Source organism: Triticum urartu, chromosome 4A, assembly GCF_056163025.1.
Source record: "Triticum urartu cultivar PI428250 chromosome 4A, HENAU_Tu73, whole genome shotgun sequence".
Classification (NCBI taxonomy): Eukaryota; Viridiplantae; Streptophyta; class Magnoliopsida; order Poales; family Poaceae; genus Triticum; species Triticum urartu.
Genome location: NC_141876.1, coordinates 20,813,701 through 20,831,027, shown reverse-complemented (window position 1 = coordinate 20,831,027; position 17,327 = coordinate 20,813,701).

Genomic DNA, 17,327 nt, shown 5'->3' with positions numbered 1-17,327 from the left:
ATCGATGAATCGGGTAGAAATTAAACCTTGTACTGCAAAACTATTGACAGTCAAAGTTGAGAGATTTAACTTGGGATAAACCTTAAACTAATTTATGTTTGTGATGAGAGATGCTTTGAACATGATGAAAGTGCTAGCATCCTATGTAAGCCCGGATTATAGTCCCCAAAAAAGAAATGTTTTCTTACCCTGGGTCTATGGGTGCAAGTAACGTTACTACTACATGCCGGCCAGGAGTAGAATTGTCCTGCTACACAAGCTTATTTTATTTGGTTAAATAAAACATATTAGAATTTACTTTGGCACACATAGGGACAAGAAACAAACGGTTAAGCAATCCAGTCTATGTCCAGATATTATTCATCGGTCATCACTCAAGTCTGCATTTGCAGACTTGAAAGGTACAATAGTACAATTTAGAGCCTTGCGTTGGCATATCCCACCGTGACAACAAAAAAAGTACTTAAACGCTACAATTATTATCACCCTTCAAAATCGTTTGCAAAAGGAACAAGATAGAAAAAGAATATAAAGCATAAGCCGTCTCCATTGAAAATTGGTCCATTAATCAAAAAGGACTTATTCTTCCTCCTCCCTTTTCCACTGAAAAATAAATACACATAATCCTTCTGTACAGTATCGTTTCGTTTTGTAATGAAAGGAACCGTCCACCATTATCAAAATCTATACGAGAATTTTAAGAAGAAGAAAAATGGCCCCGATGTTTCCTTGCGTTAAGAAAAAAAGAAAACAGATGGGTTGCATCTCACACTTTAACAAGCATCTGACACATCCAGTAATATCCTGCCTCCGTTGGTAACAGGCTAGGGAGGGCGTAGGGCGTGCAGATCCGTGACCGCGTACGGACGCATCGCTCCTGGGGTGGGGATGGGATGGGAGGGATGCATCGCGTCAACCAGCAGTCCCTGCAGGATGCAGGATGAGGGGGAAAAGGCAGGGCCAAGAAATCAGTAAACAAATGCATACCGGATGACGCAGGCAGGCGACGTAAGATTGGGTCTCCGTACTCTCTCTTTTCGCAGAGAGGGGGGCGCAAAGAGAGACCTCCCCTTGCGCCTCTCCGGAGCAAATCTCCCACTCCATGACCAGATTCCTTTCCTACCTGCGCACGCAACGCAGGAGAGAGACGGAGCAGCTGGCGTCGCACGAAAAGTGGAGAGATCTATTTCCAGCCGACGCAGGAGATAGATAGAGGAGGGGATGGGGGGTGCGGCTGGGCTATTTGTGCAACCCTAGGACGTCAAATCCCGATCCTACCCCTACCCCGGATGAAATACCTCTCATGCCCTCGCTGCGCGCGAATTTCCTTTTATACCCCAATTCGGCTCAGTCTCTTTTCGTTTTTTATTAGGGTACCACCGTACCAGCCAATGATTAAGTTTTTTTTCTCTATTTCATTTATCAGCCAATGATTAATTCTGGGAAAAAGGAGGAGTGCTGATTGTTGTTCTTGGGGATGATGGCTACTCGCGTGTTTCTTTTCTTTATTTATAGCTGGAAACCTCCCAAAGTTACCACCAAACCGACACAACCCGGTGGCACTTGGATTCAAGTTTTACAACTTACTAATGCAAACCTTTCCTAGCTAAATGTGCTACGCCCATTAGCAAAACGTTGCACCCATTCTACACAAATATTATCCCGAGTTTCAGCACGGTCTTGGTTTCATGCACAAGATGCTCATATGCTCTCCCACGCGATGCGATCGAGGAGAGCGGTTCCTGTACCTAAACCGCTGGCTCCCCTCCTTCCGTCCGTCGCTCTGGCGGCGACGGCGGCGGCTGGGCGTGGGAGCCCCGGGTTCTTGTCTCAAGTGTCCAGGTATAGGACTAGTTTGTGTGGTGACGCTTGGTCCGTCCCAAGGTCGTCATCGCGAATAAAAGTTTTCGGGCCATCGCCTCGACGGCGTTTGACGACAGTGTCGAGGAGCCACTGATTTGTGTCCAGACGAGACATTCAAGACGGCAGTAAAGGTCTTGCTAGGGGTCTTGTTTCTTCGGCTCTCTCCACGTCGCGTCGGCGGTTCCTTCATCGTTATCGCAGAGCCGAAAGTGTTTGTGTTGGAGGTGGCTGGCGTTGCGGTGTCGGTCTCATCCGAGCGATGGTGCACCAAGAGTTTCTTCGGCGGCAGAAGATGGTTGACGATTCTGGAGTCTCTCGACCGCAACATCGTTCGAGACCTTCAGGGTCGCGATCCAAGAGGCGTGGAGATTTGTTCCGGCCAGCAATCCACAGTGACAAGTGCGGCGCCGTTCGCGGTGGAGCCTGATCAGAGGCTCATAACGCAACTTTGCTGCTATGGCTTTCTCATGGATCTTGCCTTAGTGGACTGGAGACCGTTTCTGAAGGAAATATGCCCTAGAGGCAATAATAAAGTTATTATTTATTTCCTTGTATCATGATAAATGTTTATTATTCATGCTAGAATTGTATTATCCGGAAACATAATACATGTGTGAATACATAGACAAAATAAACGTCACTAGTATGCCTTTATTTGACTAACTCGTTAATCGAAGATGGTTATGTTTCCTAACCATAGACATGTGTTGTCATTTGATTAACGGGATCACATCATTAGGAGGATGATGTGATTGACATGACCCATTTCATTAGCTTAGCACCCGATCGTTTAGTATGTTGCTATTGCTTTCTTCATGACTTATACATGTTCCTATGACTATGAGATTATGCAACTCCCGTTTGCCGGAGGAACACTTTGTGTGCTACCAAACGTCACGACGTAACTGGGTGATTATAAAGGAGCTCTACAGGTGTCTCCAAAGGTACATGTTGGGTTGGCGTATTTCGAGATTTGGATTTGTCACTCCGATTGTCGGAGAGGTATCTCTGGGCCCTCTCGGTTATGCACATCACTTAAGCCTTGCAAGCAATGCAACTAACGAGTTAGTTGCGAGATGATGTATTACAGAACAAGTAAAGAGACTTGCCGGTAACGAGATTGAACTGGGTATTGAGATACCGACGATCGAATGTCGGGCAAGTAACATACCAATGACAAAGGGAACAACGTATGTTGTTATGCGGTCTGACCGATAAAGATCTTCGTAGAATATGTGGGAGCCAATATGAGCATCCAGGTTCCGCTATTGGTTATTGACCGGAGACGTGTCTCGGTCATGTCTACATTGTTCTCGAACCCGTAGGGTCCGCACGCTTAAAATTACGATGACAGTTTCATTATGAGTTTATATATTTTGATGTACCGAATGTTGTTCGGAGTCCCGGATTTGATCACGGACAGGACGAGGAGTCTCGAAATGGTCGAGACATAAAGATAGATATATTGGACGGATATATTCGGACACCGGAAGTGTTCCGGAGAAGTTTCGGATAAAACCGGAGTACCGGGGGGTTACCGGACCCCCCCCCGGGGGGGGTTAATGGGCCTCATGGGCCCAAAGTGGAGAAGAGGAGGGGCGGCCAGGGCAGGCCGCGCGCCCCCTCCCCCTCTAGTCCGAATTGGACAAGGAGGGGGGGCGGCGCCCCCCCTTTCCTTCCCCTCCTCTCTCCCTTCCTTCCCCTCTCCTACTTGGACAAGGAAAAGGAGGGAGTCCTACTCCCGGTAGGAGTAGGACTCCTCCCTGGCGCGCCTCCTCCTGGCCGGCCGCCCCTCCCCCTTGCTCCTTTATATACGGGGGCAGGGGGCACCTCTAGACACACAAGTTGATCTTCGTGATCGTTCTCTTAGCCGTGTGCGGTGCCCCCCTCCACCATAATCCTCGATAATATTGTAGCAGTGCTTAGGCGAAGCCCTGCGATGGTAGAACATCAAGATCGTCACCACGCCGTCATGCTGACGGAACTCTTCCCCGAAACTTTGCTGGATCGGAGTCCGGGGCCATCATCGAGCTGAACGTGTGCTAGAACTCGGAGGTGCCGTGGTTTCGGTGCTTGGATCGGTCGGATCGTGAAGACGTATGACTACATCAACCGCGTTGATATAACGCTTCCGCTTTCGGTCTTCGAGGGTACGTGGACAACACTCTCCCCTCTCGTTGCTATGCATCACCATGATCTTGCGTGTGCGTAGGAAATTTTTTGAAATTACTACGTTCCCCAACAGTGGCATCCGAGCCCAGGTTTTATGTGTTGATGTTATATGCACGAGTAGAACACAAGTGAGTTGTGGGCGATATAAGTCATACTGCTTACCAGCATGTCATACTTTGGTTCGGCGGTATTGTTGGATGAAGTGGCCCGGACCGACATTACGCGTACGCTTACGCGAGACTGGTTCTACCATCGTGCTTTGCACACAGGTGGCTGGCGGGTGTCGGTTTCTCCAACTTTAGTTGAATCGAGTGTGGCTACGCCCGGTCCTTGCGAAGGTTAAAACAGCACCAACTTGACAAACTATCGTTGTGGTTTTGATGCGTAGGTAAGATTGGTTCTTGCTTAAGCCCGTAGCAGCCACGTAAAACTTGCAACAAACAAAGTAGCGGACATCTAACTTGTTTTTGCAGGGCATGTTGTGATGTGATATGGTCAAGACATGATGCTTAAATTTTATTGTATGAGATGATCATGTTTTGTAACCGAGTTATCGGCAACTGGCAGGAGCCATATGGTTGTCGCTTTAATGTATGCAATGCAATCGCCCTGTAATGCTTTACTTTATCACTAAGCGGTAGCGATAGTCATAGAAGCATAAGATTGGCGAGACGACAATGATGCTACGATGGAGATCAAGGTGTCGCGTCTATGACGATGGTGATCATGACGGTGCTTCGAAGATGGAGATCACAAGCACAAGATGATGATGGCCATATCATATCACTTATATTGATTGCATATTATGTTTATCTTTTATGCATCTTATCTTGCTTTGATTGACGGTAGCATTTTAAGATGATCTCTCACTAATTATCAAGAAGTGTTCTCCCTGAGTATGCACCGTTGCGAAAGTTCTTCGTGCTGAGACACCACGTGATGATCGGGTGTGATAGGCTCTACGTTCAAATACAACGGGTGCAAAACAGTTGCACACGCGGAATACTCAGGTTATACTTGACGAGCCAAGCATATACAGATATGGCCTCGGAACACGGAGACCGAAAGGTCGAGCGTGAATCATATAGTAGATATGATCAACATGGTGATGTTCACCATTGAAACTACTCCATCTCACGTGATGATCGGACATGGTTTAGTTGATTTGGATCACGTGATCACTTAGAGGATTAGAGGGATGTCTATCTAAGTGGGAGTTCTTTAGTAATATGATTAATTGAACTTAAATTTATCATGAACTTAGTACCTGATAGTATCTTGCTTGTTTATGTTTGATTGTAGATAGATGGCCCGTGCTGTTGTTTCGTTGAATTTTAATGCGTTCCCTGAGAAAGCAAAGTTGAAAGATGATGGTAGCAATTACACGGACTGGGTCCGTAACTTGAGGATTATTCTCATTGCTGCATAGAAAAGTTACGTCCTGGAAGCACCGCTGGGTGCCAGGCCTGCTGCTGATGCAACTGACGACATTAAGAACGTCTGGCAGAGCAAAGCTGATGACTACTTGATAGTTCAATGTGCCATGCTTTACGGCTTATAATCGGGTCTTCAACGACGTTTTGAACGTCATGGAGCATATGAGATGTTCCAAGAGTTGAAGTTAATATTTCAAGCAAATGCCCGGATTGAGAGATTTGAAGTCTCCAATAAGTTCTATAGCTGCAAGATGGAGGAGAACAGTTCTGTCAGTGAGCATATACTCAAAATGTCTGGGTATAATAATCACTTGATTCAATTGGGAGTTAATCTTCCAGATGATTGCGTCATTGACAGAATTCTCCAATCACTTCCACCTAGCTACAAGAGCTTCGTGATGAACTATAATATGCAAGGGATGGATAAGATAATTCCCGAGCTCTTCGCAATGCTGAAAGCTGCGGAGAGGTAGAAATCAAGAAGGAGCATCAAGTGTTGATGGTCAACAAGACCACTAGTTTCAAGAAAAAGGGCAAAGGGAAGAAGAAGGGGAACTTCAAAAAGAACAGCAAGCAAGTTGCTTCTCAGGAGAAGAAACCCAAATCTGGACCTAAGCCTGAAACTGAGTGCTTCTACTGCAAGTAGACTCGTCACTGGAAGCAGAACTGCCCCAAGTATTTGGCGGATAAGAAGGATGGCAAGGTGAACAAAGGTATATGTGATATACATGTTATTAATGTGTACCTTACTAATGCTCGCAGTAGCACCTGGGTATTTGATACTGGTTCTGTTGCTAATATTTGCAACTCGAAACAGGGACTACGGATTAAGCGAAGATTGGCTAAGGACGAGGTGACGATGCGCGTGGGAAATGGTTCCAAAGTCGATGTGATTGCGGTCAGCACGCTACCTCTACATCTACCTTCAGGATTAGTATTAGACCTAAATAATTGTTATTTGGTGCTAGCGTTGAGCATGAACATTATATCTGGATCTTGTTTGATGCGAGACGGTTATTCATTTAAATCAGAGAATAATGGTTGTTCTATTTATATGAGTAATATCTTTTATGGTCATGCACCCATGAAGATTGGTCTATTCTTATTAAATCTCGATAGTAGTGATACACATATTCATAATGTTGAAACCAAAAGATGCAGAGTTGATAATGATAGTGCAACTTATTTGTGGCACTGCCGTTTAGGTCATATCGGTGTAAAGCGCATGAAGAAACTCCATACTGATGGACTTTTGGAACCACTTGATTATGAATCACTTGGTACTTGCGAACCGTGCCTTATGGGCAAGATGACCAAAACACCGTTCTCCGGTACTATGGAGAGAGCAACGATTTGTTGGAAATCATACATACAGATGTATGTGGTCCGATGAATGTTGAGGCTCATGGCGGATATCGTTATTTTCTCACCTTCACAGATGACTTAAGCAGATATGGGTATATCTACTTAATGAAACATAAGTCTGAAACATTTGAAAAGTTCAAAGAATTTCAGAGTGAAGTTGAAAATCATCGTAACAAGAAAATAAAGTTTCTACGATCCGATCGTGGAGGAGAATATTTGAGTTACGAGTTTGGTGTACATTTGAAACAATGCGGAATAGTTTCGCAACTCACGCCACCCGGAACACCACAGCGTAATGGTGTGTCCAAACGTCGTAATCGTACTTTACTAGATATGGTACGATCTATGATGTCTCTTACTGATTTACCGCTATCATTTTGGGGTTATACTTTAGAGACGGCCGCATTCACGTTAAATAGGGCACCATCGAAATCCGTTGAGACGACGCCTTATGAACTATGGTTTGGCAAGAAACCAAAGTTGTCGTTTCTTAAAGTTTGGGGCTGCGATGCTTATGTGAAAAAGCTTCAACCTGATAAGCTCGAACCCAAATCGGAGAAATGTGTCTTCATAGGATATCCAAAGGAAACTATTGGATACACCTTCTATCACAGATCCGAAGGCAAGACTTTTGTTGCCAAATTCGGAAAATTTCTAGAGAAGGAGTTTCTCTCGAAAGAAGTGAGTGGGAGGAAAGTAGAACTTGATGAGGTAACAGTACCTGCTCCCTTATTGGAAAGTAGTACATCACAGAAACCGGTTTCTGTGACACCTACACCAATTAGTGAGGAAGCTAATGATGATGATCATGAAACTTCAGAACAAGTTACTGCTGAACCTCGTAGATCAACCAGAGTAAGATCCGCACCAGAGTGGTACGGTAATCCTGTTCTGGAAGTCATGCTACTAGATCATGATGAACCTACGAACTATGAAGAAGCGATGGTGAGCCAAGATTCCGCAAAATGGCTTGAAGCCATGAAATCTGAGATGGGATCCATGTATGAGAACAAAGTATGGAATTTGGTTGACTTGCCCAATGATCGGCAAGCAATTGAGAATAAATGGATCTTCAAGAAGAAGATGCTGACGGTAATGTTACTGTCTACAAAGCTCGACTTGTCGCAAAAGGTTTTCGACAAGTTCAAGGGATTGACTATGATGAGACCTCACATGTGGCGATGCTTAAGTCTGTCCGAATCATGTTAGCAATTGCCGCATTTTATGATTATGAAATTTGGCAGATGGATGTCAAAACTGCATTCCTGAATGGATTTCTGGAAGAAGAGTTGTATATGATGTAGCCGAAAGGTTTTGTCGATCCAAAGGGAGCTAACAAAGTGTGCAAGATCCAGCGATCCATTTATGGACTGGTGCAAGCCTCTCGGAGTTGGAATAAACGCTTTGATAGTGTGATCAAAGCATTTGGGTTTGTACAGACTTTTGGAGAAGCCTGTATTTACAAGAAAGTGAGTGGGAGCTCTGTAGCATTTCTGATATTATATGTGGATGACATATTACTAATCGGAAATGATATAGAATTTCTGGATAGCATAAAAGGATACTTGAATAAAAGTTTTTCAATGAAAGACCTCGGTGAAGCTGCTTACATATTGGGCATTAAGATCTATAGAGATAGATCAAAACGCTTAATTGGAATTTCACAAAGCACATACCTTGACAAAGTTTTGAAGAAGTTCAAAATGGATCAAGCAAAGAAAGGATTCTTGCCTGTGTTACAAGGTGTGAAGTTGAGTAAGACTCAATGCCCGACCACTGCAGAAGATAGAGAGAAAATGAAAGATGTTCCCTATGCTTCAGCCATAGGCTCTATCATGTATGCAATGCTGTGTACCAGACCTGATGTGTGTCTTGCTATAAGTCTAGCAGGGAGGTACCAAAGTAATCCAGGAATGGATCACTGGACAGCGGTCAAGAACATCCTGAAATACCTGAAAAGGACTAAGGATATGTTTCTCACATATGGAGGTGACAAAGAGCTCATCGTAAATGGTTACGTTGATGCAAGCTTTGACACTAATCCGGACGATTCTAAATCGCAAACCGGATACGCGTTTACATTAAACGGTGGAGCTGTCAGTTGGTGCAGTTCTAAACAAAGCGTTGTGGCGGGATCTACATGTGAAGCGGAATACATAGCTGCTTCAGAAGCAGCAAATGAAGGAGTCTGGATGAAGGAGTTCATATCCGATCTAGGTGTCATACCTAGTGCATCGGGTCCAATGAAAATCTTTTGTGACAATACTGGTGCAATTGCCTTAGCAAAGGAATCCAGATTTCACAAGCGAACCAAGCACATCAAGAGACGCTTCAATTCCATCCGGGATCCAGTCCAGGTGGGAGACATAGAGATTTGCAAGATACATACGGATCTGAATGTAGCAGACCCGTTGACTAAGCCTCTTCCACAAGCAAAACATGATCAGCACCAAAGCTCCATGGGTGTTAGAATCATTACTGTGTAATCTAGATTATTGACTCTAGTGCAAGTGGGAGACTGAAGGAAATATGCCCTAGAGGCAATAATAAAGTTATTATTTATTTCCTTGTATCATGATAAATGTTTATTATTCATGCTAGAATTGTATTATCCGGAAACATAATACATGTGTGAATACATAGACAAAATAAACGTCACTAGTATGCCTCTATTTGACTAGCTCGTTAATCGAAGATGGTTATGTTTCCTAACCATAGACATGTGTTGTCATTTGATTAACGGGCTCACATCATTAGGAGAATGATGTGATTGACATGACCCATTCCATTAGCTTAGCACCCGATCGTTTAGTATGTTGCTATTGCTTTCTTCATGAATTATACATGTTCCTATGACTATGAGATTATGCAACTCCCGTTTGCCGGAGGAACACTTTGTGTGCTATCAAACGTCACAACGTAACTGGGTGATTATAAAGGAGCTCTACAGGTGTCTCCAAAGGTACATGTTGGGTTTGAAGGAAATATGCCCTAGAGGCAATAATAAAGTTATTATTTATTTCCTTATATCATGATAAATGTTTATTATTCATGCTAGAATTGTATTAACCGGAAACATAATACATGTGTGAATACATAGACAAACTTAGTGTCACTAGTATGCCTCTACTTGACTAGCTCGTTAATCAAAGATGGTTATGTTTCCTAACCATGAACAAAGTGTTGTTATTTGATTAACGAGGTCACATCATTAGTTGAATGATCTGATTGACATGACCCATTCCATTGGCTTAGCACCTGATCGTTTAGTATGTTGGTATTGCTTTCTTCATGACTTATACATGTTCCTATGACTATGAGATTAAGCAACTCCCGCTTGCCGGAGGAACACTTTGTGTGCTACCAAATGTCACAACGTAACTGGGTGATTATAAAGGAGCTCTACAGGTGTCTCCAAGGGTAGATGTTGGGTTGGCGTATTTCGAGATTAGGATTTGTCACTCCGATTGTCGGAGAGGTATCTCTGGGCCCTCTCGGTAATGCACATCACATAAGCCTTGCAAGCATTGCAACTAATGAGTTAGTTGCGAGATGATGTATTACGGAACGAGTAAAGAGACTTGCCGGTAACGAGATTGAACTAGGTATTGGATACCGACGATCGAATCTCGAGCAAGCAACATACCGATGACAAAGGGAACAACGTATGTTGTTATGCGGTCTGACCGATAAAGATCTTCGTTGAATATGTAGGAGCCAATATGGGCATCCAGGTCCCGCTATTGGTTATTGACCGGAGACGTGTCTCGGTCATGTCTACATTGTTCTCGAACCGTAGGGTCCGCTCGCATAACGTTACGATGACAGTTATTATGAGTTTATGCATTTTTTATGTACCGAAGTTAGTTCGGAGTCCCGGATGTGATCACGGACATGACAAGGAGTCTCGAAATGGTCGAGACATAAAGATTGATATATTGGAAGCCTATATTTGGACATCGGAAGTGTTCCGGGTGAAATCGGGATTTTACCGGAGTACCGGGAGGTTACCGGAACCCCCCGGGAGCCATATGGGCCTTAATGGGCTTTAGTGGAAAGGAGAAAGGGGCATCCCAAGGTGGCCACGCGCCTCCCCCTCCCCTAGTCCTATTAGGACTAGGAGAGGTGGCCGGCCCCCCTCTCTCTCTTTCCCCCTCGGGGAATCCTAGTCCAACTAGGATTGGGGGGGAGTCCTACTCCCGGTAGGAGTAGGACTCCTCCTGCGCCCTCCTCCTGGCCGGCGGCCCCCTCCCGCTTGGCTCCTTTACATACGGAGGCAGGGGCACCTCTAGACACACAAGTTGATCCTTGAGATCGTTCCTTAGCCGTGTGCGGTGCCCCCTGCCACCATATTCCACCTCGATCATATTGTAGCGGTGCTTAGGCAAAGCCCTGCGACAGTAGAACATCAAGATCATCACCACGCCGTCGTGCTGACGGAACTCCTCCCCGACGCTTTGCTGGATCGAAGCCCGGGGATCGTCATCGAACTGTACGTGTGCTAAGAACTCAGAGGTGCCGGAGTAACGGTGCTGGGACCGGTCGGATCGGGAAGACGTACGACTACTTCCTCTACGTTGCGTCAACGCTTCCGCAGTCGGTCTGCGTGGGTACGTAGACAACACTCTCCCCTCTCGTTGCTATGCATCACCATGATCTTGCGTGTGCATAGGAAAATTTTTGAAATTACTACGTTCCCCAACAGGGTTGGCGTATTTCGAGATTAGGATTTGTCACTCCGATTGTCGGAGAGGTATCTCTGGGCCCTCTCGGTAATGCACATCACTTAAGCCTTGCAAGCAATGCAACTAATGAGTTAGTTGCGAGATGATGTATTACGGAACGAGTAAAGAGACTTGCCGGTAACTAGATTGAACTAGGTATTGAGATACCGACGATCGAATCTCGGGCAAGTAACATACCGATGACAAAGGGAACAACATATGTTGTTATGCGGTCTGACCGATAAAGATCTTCGTAGAATATGTGGGAGCCGAGCATCTAGGTTCTGCTATTGGTTATTGACTGGAGACGTGTCTCGGTCATGTCTACGTTGTTCTCGAACCCGTAGGGTCCGCACGCTTAAAGTTACGATGACAGTTTCATTATGAGTTTATATATTTTGATGTACCGAATGTTGTTCGGAGTCCCGGATTTGATCACGGACATGACGAGGAGTCTCAAAATGGTTGAGACATAAAGATCGATATATTGGACGGATATATTCGGACACCGGAAGTGTTCCAGAGAAGTTTTGGGTAAAACCGGAGTACCGGGGGGTTACCGGAACCCCCCCCCCCCCGGGGGTTAATGGGCCTCATGGGCCCAAAGTGGAGAAGAGGAGGGGCGGCCAGGGCAGGCCGCGCGCCCCCTCCCCCTCTAGTCCGAATTGGACAAGGAGGGGGGTGGCGCCCCCCCTTTCCTTCCTCTCCTCTCTCCCTTCCTTCCCCCTCTCCTACTTGGACAAGGAAAAGGAGGGAGTCCTACTCCGGGTAGGAGTAGGACTCCTCCCTGGCGCGCCTCCTCCTGGCCGGCCACCCCTCCCCCTTGCTCCTTTATATACGGGGGCAGGGGGGCACCTCTAGACACACAAGTTTATCTTCGTGGTCGTTCTCTTAGCCGTGTGCGGTGCCCCCCTCCACCATAATCCTCGATAATATTGTAGCGGTGCTTAGGCGAAGCCCTGCGACTGTAGAACATCAAGACCGTCACCACGCCGTCGTGCTGACGGAACTCTTCCCCGACACTTTGCTGGATCAGAGTCCGGGGATCGTCATCGAGCTGAACGTGTGCTAGAACTCGGAGGTGCCGTAGTTTCAGTGCTTGGATCAGTCGAATCGTGAAGACGTACGACTACATCAACCGCGTTGATATAACGCTTCCGCTTTTGGTCTACGAGGGTACGTGGACAACACTCTACCCTCTCGTTGCTATGCATCACCATGATCTTGCGTGTGCGTAGGAAATTTTTTGAAATTACTATGTCCCAACAGTTTCTTCTCCTCTCCGATGACGGCGGTGGTTGAAGTTTTTGGTCAATGTGTTGGTGGTTGCAGGAATGAAGAAGAATCTTTCTGCAAATTTCTTTCGTTTAGAGTATTTCCTGTACTTTCTCTTGGTGTGCTATCCCTTTGGATTTCTCCCAAGAGATGCTACATTTACTGTAATTTACTGATATAATTAATACTCCCTCCGTTCCAAAATAGATGACTCAATTTTGTACTAACTTTAGTACAAAGTTTGGTCATCTATTTTAGAACGGAGGGAGTATCAGTGTGGCACTTCTCCTAAAAAAGATGCTCATATGCCGAAAGATCCCTCGCCTAATCGTTCGTTTTTTTGTTTACAGTTCATGCGCTCGTATGGACTGCCAACGGCGTCCCCTGATCGAATCGAACAGACTTTATAAAGGGTCCCATGCAAGGAGCTATAGAACATCGCCGAGACCTCCATCTTTGTCATCCACAGCAACACGCCACCGCCATTTTCCATCTCCATCTCCATAGCCAACACCATCCCCATCACGGTAGCACTCATCCAATTAGACATACTTTTTAACCGTGTATCACATCTGCCATCTATTTTAAGACATATTATTAATCAATCAATCTTCTAATGTGTTCTTCAATGGTTTCTCCTTGTGATCTGATCATCATGTGTGAGTAGTTCGGTAAGGTCATGGGTTGAGGCATAGCCATACAACCCTATGTATTTGTTGGAGAGATTGATGGAAGTACTTTGAGTTATCGTCCTGTATGTTTAACATAAAATTACTTCGTAGTTGTTTTTTGTCTCATATGCGTTCTTCGTCTCGCAGGTATGCAGGATCATGGAGAGCGAGCCACGGTGAGGCTAAGGGCAAGGAGACTGTGAAGTGTTACCTGAACACCAGTGACATAAGGTTTAGTACGGTGACATGATCCTATCCTTCGAATGCAAGAGGTGTAGTGATTAAACGCCCAATGCTCTTGTCTGATTTTATCTTAATTACCGAGGAAACCCTGCGCGACAGATAGGGCCTTTCGGTTGGACAACTAACTATTGATGCGGGACCTGCTCTAGTTAAGATGTAATTTGGACACCCCCTCCACACACAAACACACACGCACACACACACACACACACACTTCGATACGTTGCAAGCACATCTCAATGGATGACTTCGAGGGCACAAATTAATATCATAATGACCCCGTTCGTAGATATATTGTTGTAAGTCCTCATACTCATGCCTATTTTTATTATAAGTGTTTTTAGTTTCAACTTGATTCCGCTCCAGTCAAAAGCTGGAATTAATACTCTTGCAAAAGCTTTGTAGAAACCCTTGCCTTTAAAGCTTCCTTCCTCTCGTTGGTTCCATAATTCGGGGTCACCTCTCGAGAAAAAGGCAAGAATCATTTCTGCTCCTTTACTGGATCAGTGAAAGGACTTATCAAGAAGGCACACGTTACGAACAAGCCCGATCGTATCATAGTTCGTACCACACACCATCAACTCCAGAAGGTCCACCTGATCAACCTTTATAAAGGGGTCGATGCCAGAATCTCAACAGGGAGAGCACAATTGGGGAAACGATGGACCAAACCCAATCTTCCAACCCTAGCTACCGCCATTTACCATCTCATCCCCATAACCATCACCACCATCATCACCTCAACCATCCTCTCCAAGTTAGTCATATTTGTAACCATTGTATTGCATCTAGCAACTATTGTAAGAAATATTATCAATCAATCATTAATCATTATTTGTCTTCAATGAGTCCATCTTTCAATCCGATTATCATGTGTGAGTAATTCGGTAAGGTGATGCGGCTTGAACTACGTCGGTATTTCCCCAAAGAGGAAGGGATGATGCAGCACAGTTACGGTAGGTATTTCCCTCAGTGATGAGACCAAGGTTATCGAACCAGTAGGAGAACCACACAACACTACATGAACGGCACCTGCACACAAAGAACAAATACTTGCAACCTGACGTAAACGAGGGGTTGTTAATCCCTCCCGGGTAAAAGGTAGGTAAAAATTGTAGTAGATTGGATAAAATAGATCTCGCGGGAACGCGAGATAAAATAAATAAATATTGGAGCAAGGTATTTTTGGGTTTTTGGATTAATAGACCTGAAAATAAAAGTAAATAAAAATAGATCTCAAAGGCAAATATGATAAAGAAGAGACCTGGGGGTCGTAGATTTCACTAGTGGCTTCTCTCGAGAAAAATAGCATACGGTGGGTAACAAATTACTGTTGGATAATTGATAGAATTTTAAATAATCATGACGATATCCAGGCAATGATCATTATATAGGCATTACGTCCAAGATTAGTAGACCAACTCCCCACATCGACCGCTATCCAGCATGCATCTAGTGTAATAAGTTAATGGAGAAACGGAGTAATGCAATAAGAACGATGACACTGTAGACAAGATCTACTCATCTAGGAATAGACCCCATCTTGTTATCTTTAATAGCAACGATACATACGTATCGTTTCCCCTTCTGTCACTGGGATCAAGCATCGTAAGATCGAACCCATCACAATGCACTGATACGTCTCCAACGTATCTATAATTTTTTATTGTTCCATGCTATTATATTATGTGTTTTGGATGTTTATGGTCTTTATTATCCAATTTTATATTACTTTTGGGACTAACCTATTGACCCAGAGCCTAGTGCCAGTTCCTGCTTTTCCCTTGTTTCAGTGTTTCGAAGAAAAGGAATATCAAACGGAGTCGAAACGGAATGAAACCAACTGGAGAAGTTATTTTTGGAAGGAAAGCTACCGAATAAACTTGGAGTGCACATCAGGAAAGAAACGAGGGAGCCATGAGGTAGGGGGGCGCGCCCACCCCCTAGGGCGCGCCCTCCACCCTCGTGGCTCCCCTGACGTACTTCTTCCTCCTATATATACCCATATACCCTAAAACGATCGGGGAACAGAATAGATCGGGAGTTTTGCTGCCGCAAGCCTCTGTAGCCACCAAAAACCAATCGGGACCCTGTTCCGGCACCCTGCCGGAGGGGGGAACCATCACCGAGGGCCATCTTCATCATCCCGGCGATCTCCATGACGAGGAGGGAGTAGTTCACCCTCAGGGCTGAGGGTATGTACCAGTAGCTATGTGTTTGATCTCTCTCTCTCGTGTTCTTGATTTGGCACGATCTTGATGTGTCGCGAGCTTTGCTATTGTAGTTGGATCTTATGTTTCTTCTCCCCCTCTACTCTCTTGTAATGGATTGAGTTTTCCCTTTGAAGTAATCTTATCGGATTGAGTCTTTAATGACTTGAGAACACTTGATGTATGTCTTGCCGTGCGTATCTGTGGTGACAATGGCATATCACGTGATTCACTTGATGTATGTTTTGGTGATCAACTTGAGGGTTCCGCCCATGAACCTATGCATAGGGGTTGGCACACATTTTCGTCTTGATTCTCTGGTAGAAACTTTGGGGCACTCTTTGAGGTTCTATGTGTTGGTTGAATAGATGAATCTGAGATTGTGTGATGCATATCGTATAATCATACCCACGGATACTTGAGGTGACATTGGAGTATCTAGGTGACATTAGGGTTTTGGTTTATTTGTGTCTTAAGGTGTTATTCTAGTACGAACACTAGGGCTGTTTGTGGCACTTATAGGAATAGCCCAATGGATTGATTGGAAAGAATAACTCTGAGGTGGTTTCGTACCCTACCATAATCTCTTCATTTGTTCTCCACTATTAGTGACTTTGGAGTGACTCTTTGTTGCATGTTGAGGGATAGTTATATGATCCAATTATGTTATTAATGTTGAGAGAACTTGCACTAGTGAAAGTATGAACCCTAGGCCTTGTTTCAACGCATTGCAATACCATTTACGCTCACTTTTATCGCTTGTTTCCTTGCTGTTTTTATATTTTCAGATTACAAAAACCTATATCTACCATCCATATTGCACTTGTATCACCATCTCTTCGCCGAACTAGTGCACCTATACAATTTACCATTGTATTGGGTGTGTTGGGGACACAAGAGACTCTTTGTTATTTGGTTGCAGGGTTGCTTGAGAGAGACCATCTTCATCCTACGCCTCCCACGGATTGATAAACCTTAGGTCATCCACTTGATGGAAATTTGCTACTGTCCTACAAACCTCTGCACTTGGAGGCCCAACAACGTCTACAAGAAGAAGGTTGTGTAGTAGACATCATTACAGTACCATGAACTGGTGTTTTGTTTTCTTTCGCTAACGGAGCTCACGAGATTTTCTGTTAAGTTTTGTGTTGTGAAGTTTTCAAGTTTTGGGTAAAGATTCGATGGACTATGGAATAAGGAGTGGCAAGAGCTTAAGCTTGTTGATGCCCAAGGCACCCCAAGGTAATATTAAAGGATAACCAAGCGTCTAATCTTGGGAATGCCCCGGAAGGCATCCCCTCTTTCGTCTTCATTCATCAGTAACTTTACTTGGAGCTATATTTTTATTCACCACATGATATGTGTTTT